Raw genomic sequence first — 12,751 nt, 5'->3', positions numbered from 1 at the left:
CTGGCTCGGGTGTGTGTTTACTACACAAACAGCTGAAGCTCGTTCGCTAGTAGCTTCGGGGTAGACTCGTTGCAGTGTGGTCCCCAGGGTGCTCTACTCCCCAATTTTAATCGTGCTGAATTAAAGACATCCTGCCTGGGACGTCCAGCTGGTATGCAGCTACCGATCACCAGTAGCTGCTGTTATTCAGCTAACACCCACTCTGTGTCTGAGAGATATGAGGAGGGACTCATCGAAGAAGTCTTTAAAAGTCTAAACTTGTTCACAAACAATCACACGTCTAGCACCATCACAGACGATATTTACGTTATGTTAATTCTTGACTTGGCACATGATAATTTCACTGTTAAAAAATGATCACTGATATTCACAAACTTCAACCGAGTTAAACTGACTTAATACGGCAGAAGTGAGACATACCCGAGAGATGCGAGGAGTGACACGTCAAAGAAGTGACGCGGTCCCTCGCACACGCGTTTATATACGGGCTGACTGGCAACTCAGGCATGCCAAACGGGCAATAACATAATTTTCATTTAAATCAGTTGCTGTACATTTGGCTATGAAACTCAGTGTCGTGGATCAGGTGAATTTCTTACATCTATTTTTACAATCAAGTCAGAGGTTGAGCTTGCCAGTCAAAAGTGAAATGGATGTTAAACACACGAACTGGTAATGTCTTTCTTCCGAGTCAGCAAAAATACAGACAAGAGCCCACTGATATTTTGTCGTTAGATCCTGGAGATAAGGGAGTCAGACATATTCTTTCCAGAAGATTAATGACTTTCTACCTATAAAATTGACAATACTTTCAATACAAACAGATTCTCTGATGATAAGGAATCAAAATGATCTAACTTCAGTATCAGTTGGCAACTCATGGCATCCCCCAAGGGCATTATTAGTGCTTCATCACTCTCACTGGTAGACTCAACACTTACTTATTGACAAGTTTGACTAATAATAAGTACAGTTGAAGTTTTCAACATCACTCACAAGGGATCTTGAATTTTTCATCTGTAATAAGACATATCTAATACAATATAATATTACTGTGTTCTCTCTCAATTTCAAATCTCCGGACTCGGCATGAGGTATTCAGAAATATCAGTCTTTCGGAGATTGAGAGAAAACGGAGGCCTCAGGCATCCTGAAATGGGGAGAGTATGGGTGCCTCAGATGGGTAACTCAACAATAAAGGCAAAGCTACATGTATTATGGGCTACTAAGTGGAATATGAATCATCTGATTTTACATTAACAAACATGTATGACCGTGGTCATTAAATGAACACTGGTGAAATTTTTTTTCAACGCCTTTGCCTTATCCTGGTCAGAATCTGCAGAACTACCATCTTCGAGCCTCAGGTCCGATATGCCTACTTCTGCAATTAATTTCATCTTTGTATAGCAGTAAAAAGCCTTTGGGTTTGACTTGACCTCACTAGCAATCTGCCTCTGGAACTCTTTTCAGCCCTTCTACACTCTGACTTTGCTTGGTTCCTGGATCTGGCATACATCCTCCTTCTGCTGCTTATCATTTGTCCTCGCCCACATCTCGAAATCCTGAGTTTTCCTCTTTAACGTTCCTGACAGCCACAGGGTTCACGTGTAACGGTCTCCTTGTATTCCTGGAGGCACTGGGTTTGGATTTAGGTATAAATTTGTCGATTTTGGAGTTCAAACTTTGTTTACTACTAAAATGTTCATATATCACTGCATTTTTTACATTAATTAGGTCCACTCTATGGCAATGTTACACTCATACACCCTTATAATTTTGGACGCAATGGAAATGAGTGATAGTTCCTAATAGTATCTCTAACTGACATTTTTATAAAATTTTGATTCTTGACTTTCCCAAAACAGTCACTTTCTAACCTGATAGTCACTACAGGTTGAATTTGACCATCACTCAATGACTCGAGGACCTCCTCCCTCACCAAGTCACTGAGGTGCAGTAAGCCGGTACCTTTGACAATTCCAGTGTGTAAAAAATATGTCATTGATAAGGCAACTGGCAGCTTGCCTGGCTGGCCAACTCAAGCAGGACCATCATTATGTCGAGATTATAGAGGAACCATGTATACCTAGTGTTAGATCATTATGAAATTGTAACCGTAAATATTATTTTATTATTTACTCCTACTGCCACGGATTTTACTGATAGTAATAAATGTGGTTAACAAATTTGCCACAATAAGTTCATGTATACAGTACTGCACTAACACCAGGTACAGTATGCCACTCTCGACACCAAGTTGTGGTGGAAATGGAAATGTGAGAAAAGATTGTGGTCGTTGCCAGGGCAGTCAAACTTTGTTTCATTACTCTAAGTTAAGGTATTTAATAAAATGTGATTTGTTTAATAAACATACAGTACCTATAATGCCATGATACCATATACTGTGTTGTCAATCTGTGGAAGTAATGTGTTGTCAATTAACAGCTGCTAAAAACTGCATTTGGTTTTATTACTTTACTAGTTAACAGTACAGTATTTAAAAAAAATGTGAACCTTTCCAAAGGCAAAATTGAGAAATTATTTTGACTTCCGACCAATTCGACTTACGACCTGGAATTGGGTCCCTAACCCCGTCGTAAGTCGGGGACAGCCTGTATTTGAGACCAAATGTGAGACAGACCTTGGTGTGTATGTTGACAATGAGCTGAAGTTCTCGGGCCACTGTGAGAAGAAGGTAAATCAGGCAAATAAATTATTGGGTCTTATAAGAAGGTCGTTCAGATATCTAGAGGGTCTGTCCCTCGTAACGAACTTCAAGAGTGAAGTGCTTCCCCATCTGGAGCATTGTCACCCCAACTAACCTGATAGATTGGAGCGCCTGAACTTGCCTAGCTTATACCCTGTATTACAGATGGGCAAGGGACGACCTAATTGAGGTGTATAAGCATCTCAGGGGGCACTACTCAGTCGAGTGTCCTTACTTGGAGCTGGCGGTCGCTCGCCCCACAAGTGGTCACAGCTCAAGATTGAAGAAGCTGCAAGTCCAGGAAACTGTGAGGGCAAACTTTATTCGGAGTGAGAGTTGTGAACTCTTGGAACAATCTGCCAGAAAGTGTTGTGACGGCACCGAGTGTGATTTCCTTCAAGACCAGACTTGACCAACACTGGAGCAGGTTCAGGTACATTCAGGAGTCGGTGCATGCCCAGTACCTGCCAACAGTGCATAACAGACAGCCAGTCCATGACTAATACTTGCCAATAGTGTGTGACAGAGAGGTGACCGATCTCCTAACGAGCCGATCAGTGATGAAGAGGATAAAAGTAAGTAAATAATATTGAAGCATATTTATCAGAGCTTAATAAATATAATTATGCCCTGGTTTATCCACTGACCAGTTGTCTAAGTGCAAACATAGAAAAATTGAGCCATCATGTGTTCATCCTGTGCCTGTCCTCGTTTTAGAGTTGATGGTCGGTTGCATGCAAATTTTTAGTAAAATTTTCCATGATAACACGCTTCTTCTGCTACAAGGCACTTGACGCTGTTAACTCGTCTCGATACTTTCTCGCTCCATTCGTCTTTCCTTTGCTCAGCATCCTTCAGTTGTTTGTTTTCATGGTCAGAGTACGAACTTCCCACATAACTTCGCGTTTATCCACAGGTTTTTTCCTTTCTGCAGCAATATCACATTTTTCACCACAGAACAAACAATTGTTTTTTAAATCAAATTCTTCTTCTGACCACAAAGTACACTCTCTTTGTTTTAAGGCTTCTGTTTTTTATAAATATCTGGCTATATTTTTCTCCTTAATGTACTCACATCTGCAAACTTTATGCATTTCAATGGTGTCCACTTTCTTTAACATCTCAAAATCACTGCCTTTTCGGATATGACTTACACATCTCAAGTTGTGGATGCCATCCTTCACATTCACAGTTTCGCCCTCATTCAAACTCCTCTTGCAACAAAAACAATTACTTGTTGATGCCATACTAAATAACTGGAGTTTCATTCACCTCTGAAAAAAGAAAAGTGGACTATAGAAAACATTTATAACTTCATACAAAATTGTCTTTCATCTGCCCAAATAGAGAACTTCTCACTCAACAATTCCATTTATGTGCATTTTTAATGAGAAACTAGTCGTTTGAGAGTCATTGATGGGAAACTGAGCACGAGACGGAAATATCTTGATCTACGCTCAAACTAACCTTACACTTCCGGTCTTGTTTACGCACATACTATAACTCCTGGGGGAAAAAATGCATATAGACAATCTTGTGCAGAATTTTATTTACAATATTTTCTTTATATATACCTGTATAAACTTTTTTCATCCAATGCACCGTTTTCCAAACAATAGGGAAAATGTAGTAAAAAGGCCCCCCAAAAGGGGGGTTGCTGCAGTCAGACAGAGGGGAACTCCTTTGATCTTTATTTGCCTCGCCTTCAGGAGTACGTGTGCAAAATGTAAACTTTTTTCCGCTATTTGCTGGTTTTCGTGCTAATTTGACAGGACTACATTGACCCCCGTATGTCTGTCTGTCCATTCCAGCCATAGCTCCAAAACAGAAGCAGTTAGAGACCTGAAACTTATCACACACATACAGTATTACGTGGATCCTAAGGGTAATTTTGCTAGTACTGTACTGCACTGTTCAGTATAAAATAAATGAGGACACTGATATTAAAGGTAGGCTTAAACAAATTAAGAATTTTGAAAATACCCATATGTATGAGAATAACACCTGGAGTGCTAAAGATAAAAAGTAAATTACTGTACATGAATTGTTTAGCCCCCCCCCCCCCACAGGATCCACTCACAGCCTTTACCCCTTCATTACAGGGACCCCACTTTTAATATTTTATTTGGCTAATGTCAGATGATTTTATGCATTTTATACAGCAGAGGTGACTCCTTACTCAACTGGTTAAGTCTTGGGTCCACCGCCCCTTTTTTCTAACAAGGTACAGTGGTCCCTCGGTTAACGAACACAATTCGTTCCAGAAGGTCATTCGTTAACCGAAATTTTTTTTAACCGAAACCATTGCTTCAATGGGATTTTAAGCAATTGGTTCCAGCTCACCAAAAATTACATACAAACTAAAAATAAATGCAGTAAAGTACACTTACTTTGAGGTGTGCATGTAGAAGGCTCCTGGTTGATGATGATGATGGGAATTAGAATGGGGGTGGAGGAGAAGGGAGAAGAGAAGGCATTGGAGTGGAAGAGAAGTCACCCCCATGCCGCCATTTCACCCATAAAATTTTAGTTAACTTGGTGTAATTCAAGATTATTTTCTTTAAATCAACACTGCACTGCATTATATATTGTCAATATGTAAAATAAACTTCAGAATGACCAATAATTGTACTGTAAAAATGTAAAAATAGTTTATGTTCAAGAGAGTCTCAAGCAAGAAGCTTCCTCCACTGAGCAGGGACACACACTGACGCCATTCTGGGTGAGTCAAGTGGCTGTTTGGCGCGCTAAAAACTAGTTCCCTGTACTACAATTATGTTAAATAATTGCTAAAATGACTAAAAACTTTAATATAAGACTTGATATTTACTCAAATGGTTACGAATTTAAGCCCTAAAACCGATTACTGTATTGGCAGACTAATACTACAGCTGGTGAGCAGGCAAAAGCAGGTGAAAACATGTTGGGAAAAATTTGTAAGGAATTTGTTAACTAAAATTTTTTCGTTAACCGAAGTGAAGAATCTTATGGAAGGTAATTCGTTAACCGAAATTTCGTTAACCGAGGCGTTCGTGAACCGAGGGATCACTGTACTTCTGTCTTCATGGAACATGATGGCAGTCTACTATCAAAGTGGCCTTACATGCATGTAACAAGTTATTTTCCTTTGAAAATTATTATTTCTTAAATTTCCCCATATTGTACATTAAGGAAGGAAACAGGGTTCAAAAGGCAAAATTGCCTGTTAGAGCCAGTATGGATATAGTGCACTGTATACTAAGCCTTCAATATGTAAGGAGGCAGTGTGGCTGACACTCCACTCAACCACTTTCAGTTCCTCAACTTGTATAATTTGGTCTCAAGGTTCTATAAAGGTGATGTGCACCACCCACAGAAACAAAAAATTATGAAATTATGCAGTACAGTACAATACAGTATAATGGATATGCTTTAAAGTTACCATATACAGTATGTGAAAGTACAAAAGATAAAAAAAAATAAAATACTGGGTATGTTGCTTAAGATGATTATTTGATCTGAAAAAGTGATGTCACATTGTTGTTGATATGCATGGCTAGAAAAATCATGTGTAGGAACTCAGTTTAGAGGAAACATTATTAAGTACAGTGTCCACTTCCACCTAAGTGATGGGAGGTAAGCACTATACAGTATCCACTCTGTTGCCTCACTCCAAACCATCAAACAAACATGTGTTATATCATACTATAATTAGGCCTGGTGGCACAGTACAGGTGTCCCTCACCATATGAATGGGTTATTTTCCTTGAAAACCAATCATTAAGGGAATACCTGTACTGTACAGTATTCATATATCGAATAACATACCTAACATATGAGAAAAATATGATTCAGTTCCACCAACACAGTCTGCAGACTCACCAGCCAGCTGAAAGTGTCACTGAAATTAGACAGTATTAAACATTTTTTTTTAAATATAAAATGTCCCTGCTTAAAAAATCAATCCAAGTACAGTACTGAACTATCAAAATTACTCTTTTGTATCACAATTATGCACATCACTCAGGTTTTTAGGAACAAACCAGCGCAGGAACTAATATAGCACAGCAGATTTGGGTATTTAGATTGCCAAAAGATTAGATCCAACTTATTTCACCTTTAAATTAACCATCCTGACACTAACATTACCTAATCCAGGTAATCTTATACAGTAATTAACATGCATGAAATTACAAGCATCCCATAATGAAGGAATAAGTGGAGATACTGTATTGTAATTCATTAACCCCTTAGATGAGGGAACAGTGTGCTGAATAAAATCATCTGGCATTAGCCATATAAAATATTTAAAATGGCATCCTGTCGTGAAGAGGCTAATCATCTAGGGGAATAAACAAGTGATCTTGGAACAGTATATTTAAAAGAAATTAGTTGTCAAGGAGACGGTCACCTCACTAATAAGTTTTAAATTGTTTAGTTCAATTGTCATCCACATTACTGTCACTTTAAACACAATGGATACTACACAGAGCTGGTGGTCGAGCACGGGAAAAAAGAACACTGAAGCTACATTCCTTAGGGTCAATAGGAACCTTTCTTGTGAAAGAGATGAATTTTTAATATATTTACCCTCAAACATTAGGTTACCTGTAGATAGTATCTGCCGTTGCCAGTGCGTGTTGTCGTCTGCCCTGTATGTTTACAACGGCGACCTGTGGGGATATGGTCAGCATGCTCGCCTCGCAAGCGAGCGGACCCGGGTTCAATCCCCGGGCAGGGTGAAACTATGGGCAAGTTTCTTTAACCGTTTGAACGCGCCGTCCGATTTCAAGGTTGTTCCCGGAAAGTGTCATTAAGTCACCAAAAAATGAAAATGCTGTTTTGAGCTTTTTTAATGCTTTTCTATAATGAACAAAACTTGGTCTTTCCATATATGGCATTTATATTCCTTAGAAATGTTGTTATCTAGTGAAAAATCATGTTTTTACGGAAAAAAGGTAAAAAAAAAAAACATATATCTCAGGTTTTCTTCAGGTAAAGTTGTTTGAGGAACTCAGATGTTGCCAAAATTGCCCCCAGAATGAGAGATCATGACCCAAAACTATGGTAATAATTAATGTAAAGTGATGTTTCATGGAAATTATAACCCAGTTTTATGTGCAATATTGGTACCTCACCTGGAAACATTGTTGGTGAAATAACTAAACAGACATGCAAAAATATTTTATTTCAATCAAATATATATAACACGGTCTTTATTCATATTTTAACACTGGACTATACCAAAAATGCCTGGGTTATGCAGAAACAATATTATAGCAAATCTTTATACAGGCAAACAGACGGAAAAACAGCGATCATATTATGAGATATAACCACCACTATTTGCTTATCTATATCAATCTTTTATATATATTCTCATGCTTGAAACACTTACACTGCCTATCACCATAATAACAGATTAAAAATTACCTTCTTTATGTGGATTATGAACAGATATATGCCGCTGAAACAATTTTCTGGCAAATCTTTATACCGACAAACTGACGAAAAAATAGCGATCATATTTTTACATATAACCACCACTATTTGCTTATCTATATCGGTCTATTATATATATTCACATGCTTGAAACACTTACACTGCCTATCACCATAATAAAAGAATAAAAAATAACTTATTTATGTGGTTGATGAACAAATATATGACGCTACGCTGGATCTGGAAATCTGTGAGTCATGTGGTTGCGTCAGCTAATGCGTCCTTGGGATATGTTTTGCCTAGTGGATACCAGATGGCAGCACAGACAGGGTGCATTTTTAACCCCAGGACGATCTTAGCCGCGCGCGGGAAATTCAGAATTTTCCCCTGTGGTCGTGGAGTAAAGTCGCTTTGTGCGGTGAAATGTTTCGTTTTGTCAGGCGACTAAAGTCGCTTTGCGCGGTCAAAGGGTTAAGCCATTTGCCTCTGTCTACCCAGCAGTAATTGGGGACCTGGATGTTAATTGATTTGCGGATCGTGTTCCGGGGTAATGGTTAGCCAGTGCAGTTGGCGAGTTGTACGGTCTTCTCGGACTATTCCTTGACATTGGGTCATGCAACTTGTTAACTCAGGGTGTGGTTATTGTGTTGGCGACAGCTTCTACACCTTAAACAAATTCACTCCTGGGTGGCCCTTGGGCAGCCCATCCTATTACACGAGGTGCAACTATGTTTACAACCGACCCACTCTGTCAGAGCATACTCTCACATCCACAAAAAGCGTAAAATTACACCGTGACGCTTCAACAAAGTTGCTTTTATTGGTACCAGATATTAGAGTAAATGCTTTTTGTTTAATATGTTGAGGGGGGGGGGACCCGCCCCAACTATGAAGTCAGGTAACGTTATATTAACTTTCTAAAAAAACCCAAAACATTTACCACAACAAATGGTCATTTTGGACTTAAACACCAACATACACCAGAAAAACGTTCTTGTATCAGAAGAGGAGAATGGGCAAAAAAAAACCAAATAATTAAAAAAATATTATACTATTACATTACAGTACAGTACAGTATTACATTTACTGCCAACAACCAAATCTAAAAAAATATTGCCAGTAATCCTGGAGCAGATTGCTAACACAAGAACACATTGTTTGACTTGGGTCATATTTTTTCACAGATGTTCTTTGGATGATAGCAAGTAATAAATATGCTACAACAATGCACAGAACCTAATATGTAGAACCTGACCTAACCAGCCAAGAAACCTACCTAACTTCCTAGCCGGAGGGCGGACCCCCGCCACATTAAACCTTAAGTACAGTACTTACTTTGATATGAGGTATCAATAAAAGCAACTCTCTTGAAGCAGCATGGTGTAATTTTAACTTTTTTAGTGGACGAGAGAGTACACTCATACTGAGCGGGTCGCTTGTTGCACGGAAACAAAGAGCAGATGAGAACATACGCCAACAGCAGATTTTTCAGAGGAATATTTAAGGTAAATAATTTCCTCACATGAAGACATCACTTTATTGTCATATCAGTTTTTAACCGTGTTTCACCCAGCAATTTCCCTCATCCTTTACACTGTGCCCACTACAGGTGATTTATGATGGAGAAACAGAATTTTTTTTATTAAATTTAAGGTAATTATTGTTGACTGACCCACCACCAATTTCTCATAGATCACGATTTTAAAAACGCCATAATTTCACTGTGTTTTACAGTGGACAACTGTCGTAGTTTGTACAAATGTGTTAAGAAATGGTTATTTATAATTTTTAAGTAACCGAACCTTAGTTGATAAGAAAACATATGACAAATGATGTGTTAGAAAACCTCACCAACTTAACCAAACAAACGTACCTAACCTTACCTTATTTCCCAGCCAAGAGGCTCTGCTCCCTGGACCCCCAGGCTTATTAAACAAAGAATTTACGGTTATGGTTTAATTCTGAATTTTTTGTGGACGCGAGATCAGCCGCCCGGTCTGTGGCATTGATCGGAGATGATTGGCTGTGTCTGCTACATCACCACAAAGTAGTGCGTGCCTAGTCACCTAATTATCTACCAAAGGAAGCAATTTCCCTCCCAAATAATTATCATATCAGAACTCACTGATAAGAATATATTAAAAATATAAACATCAAATCAAACAGCGCGTAAGCGGGTTAGTCGTAAATATTAGCCCAAACAACGTATAACAGGCCGGGGTTTCAAGGGACAGAGCTCCCCCAGTTATGGGGTGAGGTTAAGTGGTAACAAATGTAAATTTAAGCAAAAAATTACTCTGATGTGTGTATTCCATCAGCAGTAAGGAACCACTAGTACTGCAAGGCTTGAGTAAATTGTTGATACAGTATTTCATTCCTGCTGTAATTCAGTAGAGCCTCTCTTAATTAAAATAAACATATTAGAGCACATGACCAAGAATACAAAATGTTAAGAATATAAAGTATTTAAGTTAACAACAGTACCGACCAAGAGTTAAGGAGTTATTGTGTCACCAGCCAAGGGTTCTCGTGGGTCCATGATGGCCACACCTCACCACCGCTAACACTCACTATAACTTCTTCTGTTAATTTAGACCATTATATATTATGTCCAGTACCGTGTGATGTAAAAATTTTTATTTATTTTCTCTTTATCCCGGAAATTTCAGACATATACCATTAGTTTATAGGAATTTAGGTAAAGAAAAAATATAATCCTGCAGAAATGTTGCCATATGGTTGATATTATTGAATGAATTATAAAAGAAATAGTAATAGTTTTGATTTTATTATATTCAACACCCGTTAGAAGTTGTTACGTCATTATTAATCAATGTCCAAAATTAAATGATAAGATAAGGTTTAAATATATATAAAAGGAACATTATTAGCGTGTGCTGCTAACTGTCACCATTATGAGAATTAGAAGAATTTAATGTTATTTCTCATACTTTTTGTCTATAGTATATGACACGAGGATCAAAATAACCAAACTTACTTTATATCTTGAATTATAACTTACCGAAAATGAAGATAAAATGGTAATTGGTTTTTGGAGTTAGTGGCAACAAAACAACAAGCGAGTGTGGTGTTAACTGACGGTAGTGTGGCCTTAACAACCTTCTATTATTAACAACCTTCTCGTTATCTACCTAAGTAAAGTAGGTTGGTGTAAAATCTAGTTAAGTTTGATTGTTATTTACTTTTACATCGGATTATAGCAAAAAGATAGGTTTTTTAATTTTCAATATTGACAGTTAATGGACAGTCTTTGTTAAATTTACTATATAATATAACTAAAGGAAATATTTTCTGTGTGTTATGTCAGCATCACCATATTCTTAACAGTAGTAAGAGCTATTTTATATTAGGTTAAGTGTCCTATCCATAAAAATTAAACACTTCAGGAGGTCAGCCATTTTACTGTAACAAAGAGGGTGTTACTGCCTTTAGCAATTGTTGATGTAGTCAGTTTAATCTGTTCTGTGACGAGAAATTTTTGTGAAGATCCAGTTCTTGAGAGCTGTGTGAGTCTCGCTCTAGAATATTTCGCGGCGACAACTGAAACGCAGAAAAGGACCTTGCGCGATACGAAGCGTTATCTTCATATTAATGGACTGTTGGGGAGGTGATCATCACACATAACCTAATATAACGTAAGCATATCAACCTGACCTAACTTAACCTTCCTTTGTTTTCATAATTGAAATCTGATAATTTCCACGGTAATTATTAACGCGGGACCTGCGACCGATGTTTCAAAGAAAATTTTTTTTAAATGCCGCAAGTTCACCGTGTTATATAGTGGACAGTCAAAACTGTCGTACCTTGTGCAAATGTGTTAAAAAATGGTTATTTCTAAATTAAACTTAACCTTAGTTGATAATAAAAACAAGTGTTGTTGGAAGACCTCACCAACCTAACCAAGACACCTACCTACCTAACTTCCTAGCCGTGGGGCTCCACCCCTGGACTCCCTTGTATATTAAGCAGAAAGAACTCACAATGAAATGGTGTAATTTTACGTTTTCTGTGGACGTGAGAGCAGACTCCTGTACTGAACTGCTCATAAACATACACCGAGCATCGGTATCGATCCTGCCCTCGGCTGCGAAGTGTTTTGAAATACGTTACTATGATTGGCTGTCTACATTTGGGATACAACATTACAGCTGAGAAGACAAAGTAGATCACTCCTAGGTGCTTCATTAGCTACTATAGGAAGTATTTGCACATGAGTGATTATCATATTAGAACTCACTGATGAAAATATGGTAAAGAATTAAACATCAAAACAAATAATGCTTTGGCGGGTTAGTTGTCAACATTAACCGGTTCTGTAATTGGTGAAGCTCTCCGCCATTAATCATTGTATAGTTATTGTGATAATGGTGTAGGAGACGGTTAGCACCTGAAGGAGTTTAGAAAATTGCACTGAAATTTCTGGATACTTCACAAGGAAATGAGAACAACAATGCACGGAACCTGACATAACAAACCTAACCTATTTAGTCGTACCTAACTTCCAAACCGGGGTGCTCCACGCTCCAGTCCCCCAGGCATATTAACGGAATCTGTCGCCTTGATAGAAACGTCTCTTAACGGAGACGTAGCCAACAG

At 38.2% G+C, this 12,751-nt stretch overlaps 1 protein-coding gene and 1 long non-coding RNA gene across 3 annotated transcripts in view; one reads left to right on the top strand and one right to left on the bottom strand.

The window, feature by feature from the left end:
- Nucleotides 1-3,297: 3,297 nt before the first annotated feature.
- On the bottom strand, nucleotides 3,298-10,686 carry LOC121871370. The gene is made up of 2 exons (XR_006089862.1): nucleotides 10,620-10,686; nucleotides 3,298-3,984 (listed from the first exon to the last, which is right to left on the bottom strand). It is a non-coding gene; the product is annotated as an uncharacterized LOC121871370 (long non-coding RNA).
- A 494-nt stretch (nucleotides 10,687-11,180) lies between these two features.
- The window catches only part of LOC121871368, a 31,768-nt gene continuing 30,197 nt past the window's right edge, over nucleotides 11,181-12,751 (top strand). The window contains exon 1 of one of the 2 annotated variants that reach the window (XM_042373587.1): nucleotides 11,181-11,292. The gene's annotated coding sequence lies outside the window, so the exon portion shown is untranslated. Of the gene's footprint in view, nucleotides 11,297-12,751 lie in introns of both variants that reach the window. The other variant, XM_042373588.1, reaches the window with a different exon arrangement.

This window comes from Homarus americanus, unplaced genomic scaffold, assembly GCF_018991925.1.
Source record: "Homarus americanus isolate GMGI-L3 unplaced genomic scaffold, GMGI_Hamer_2.0 scaffold45698, whole genome shotgun sequence".
In the NCBI taxonomy this organism is placed as follows: domain Eukaryota; kingdom Metazoa; phylum Arthropoda; class Malacostraca; order Decapoda; family Nephropidae; genus Homarus; species Homarus americanus.
This window is presented reverse-complemented; position numbering and strand designations above follow the sequence as displayed.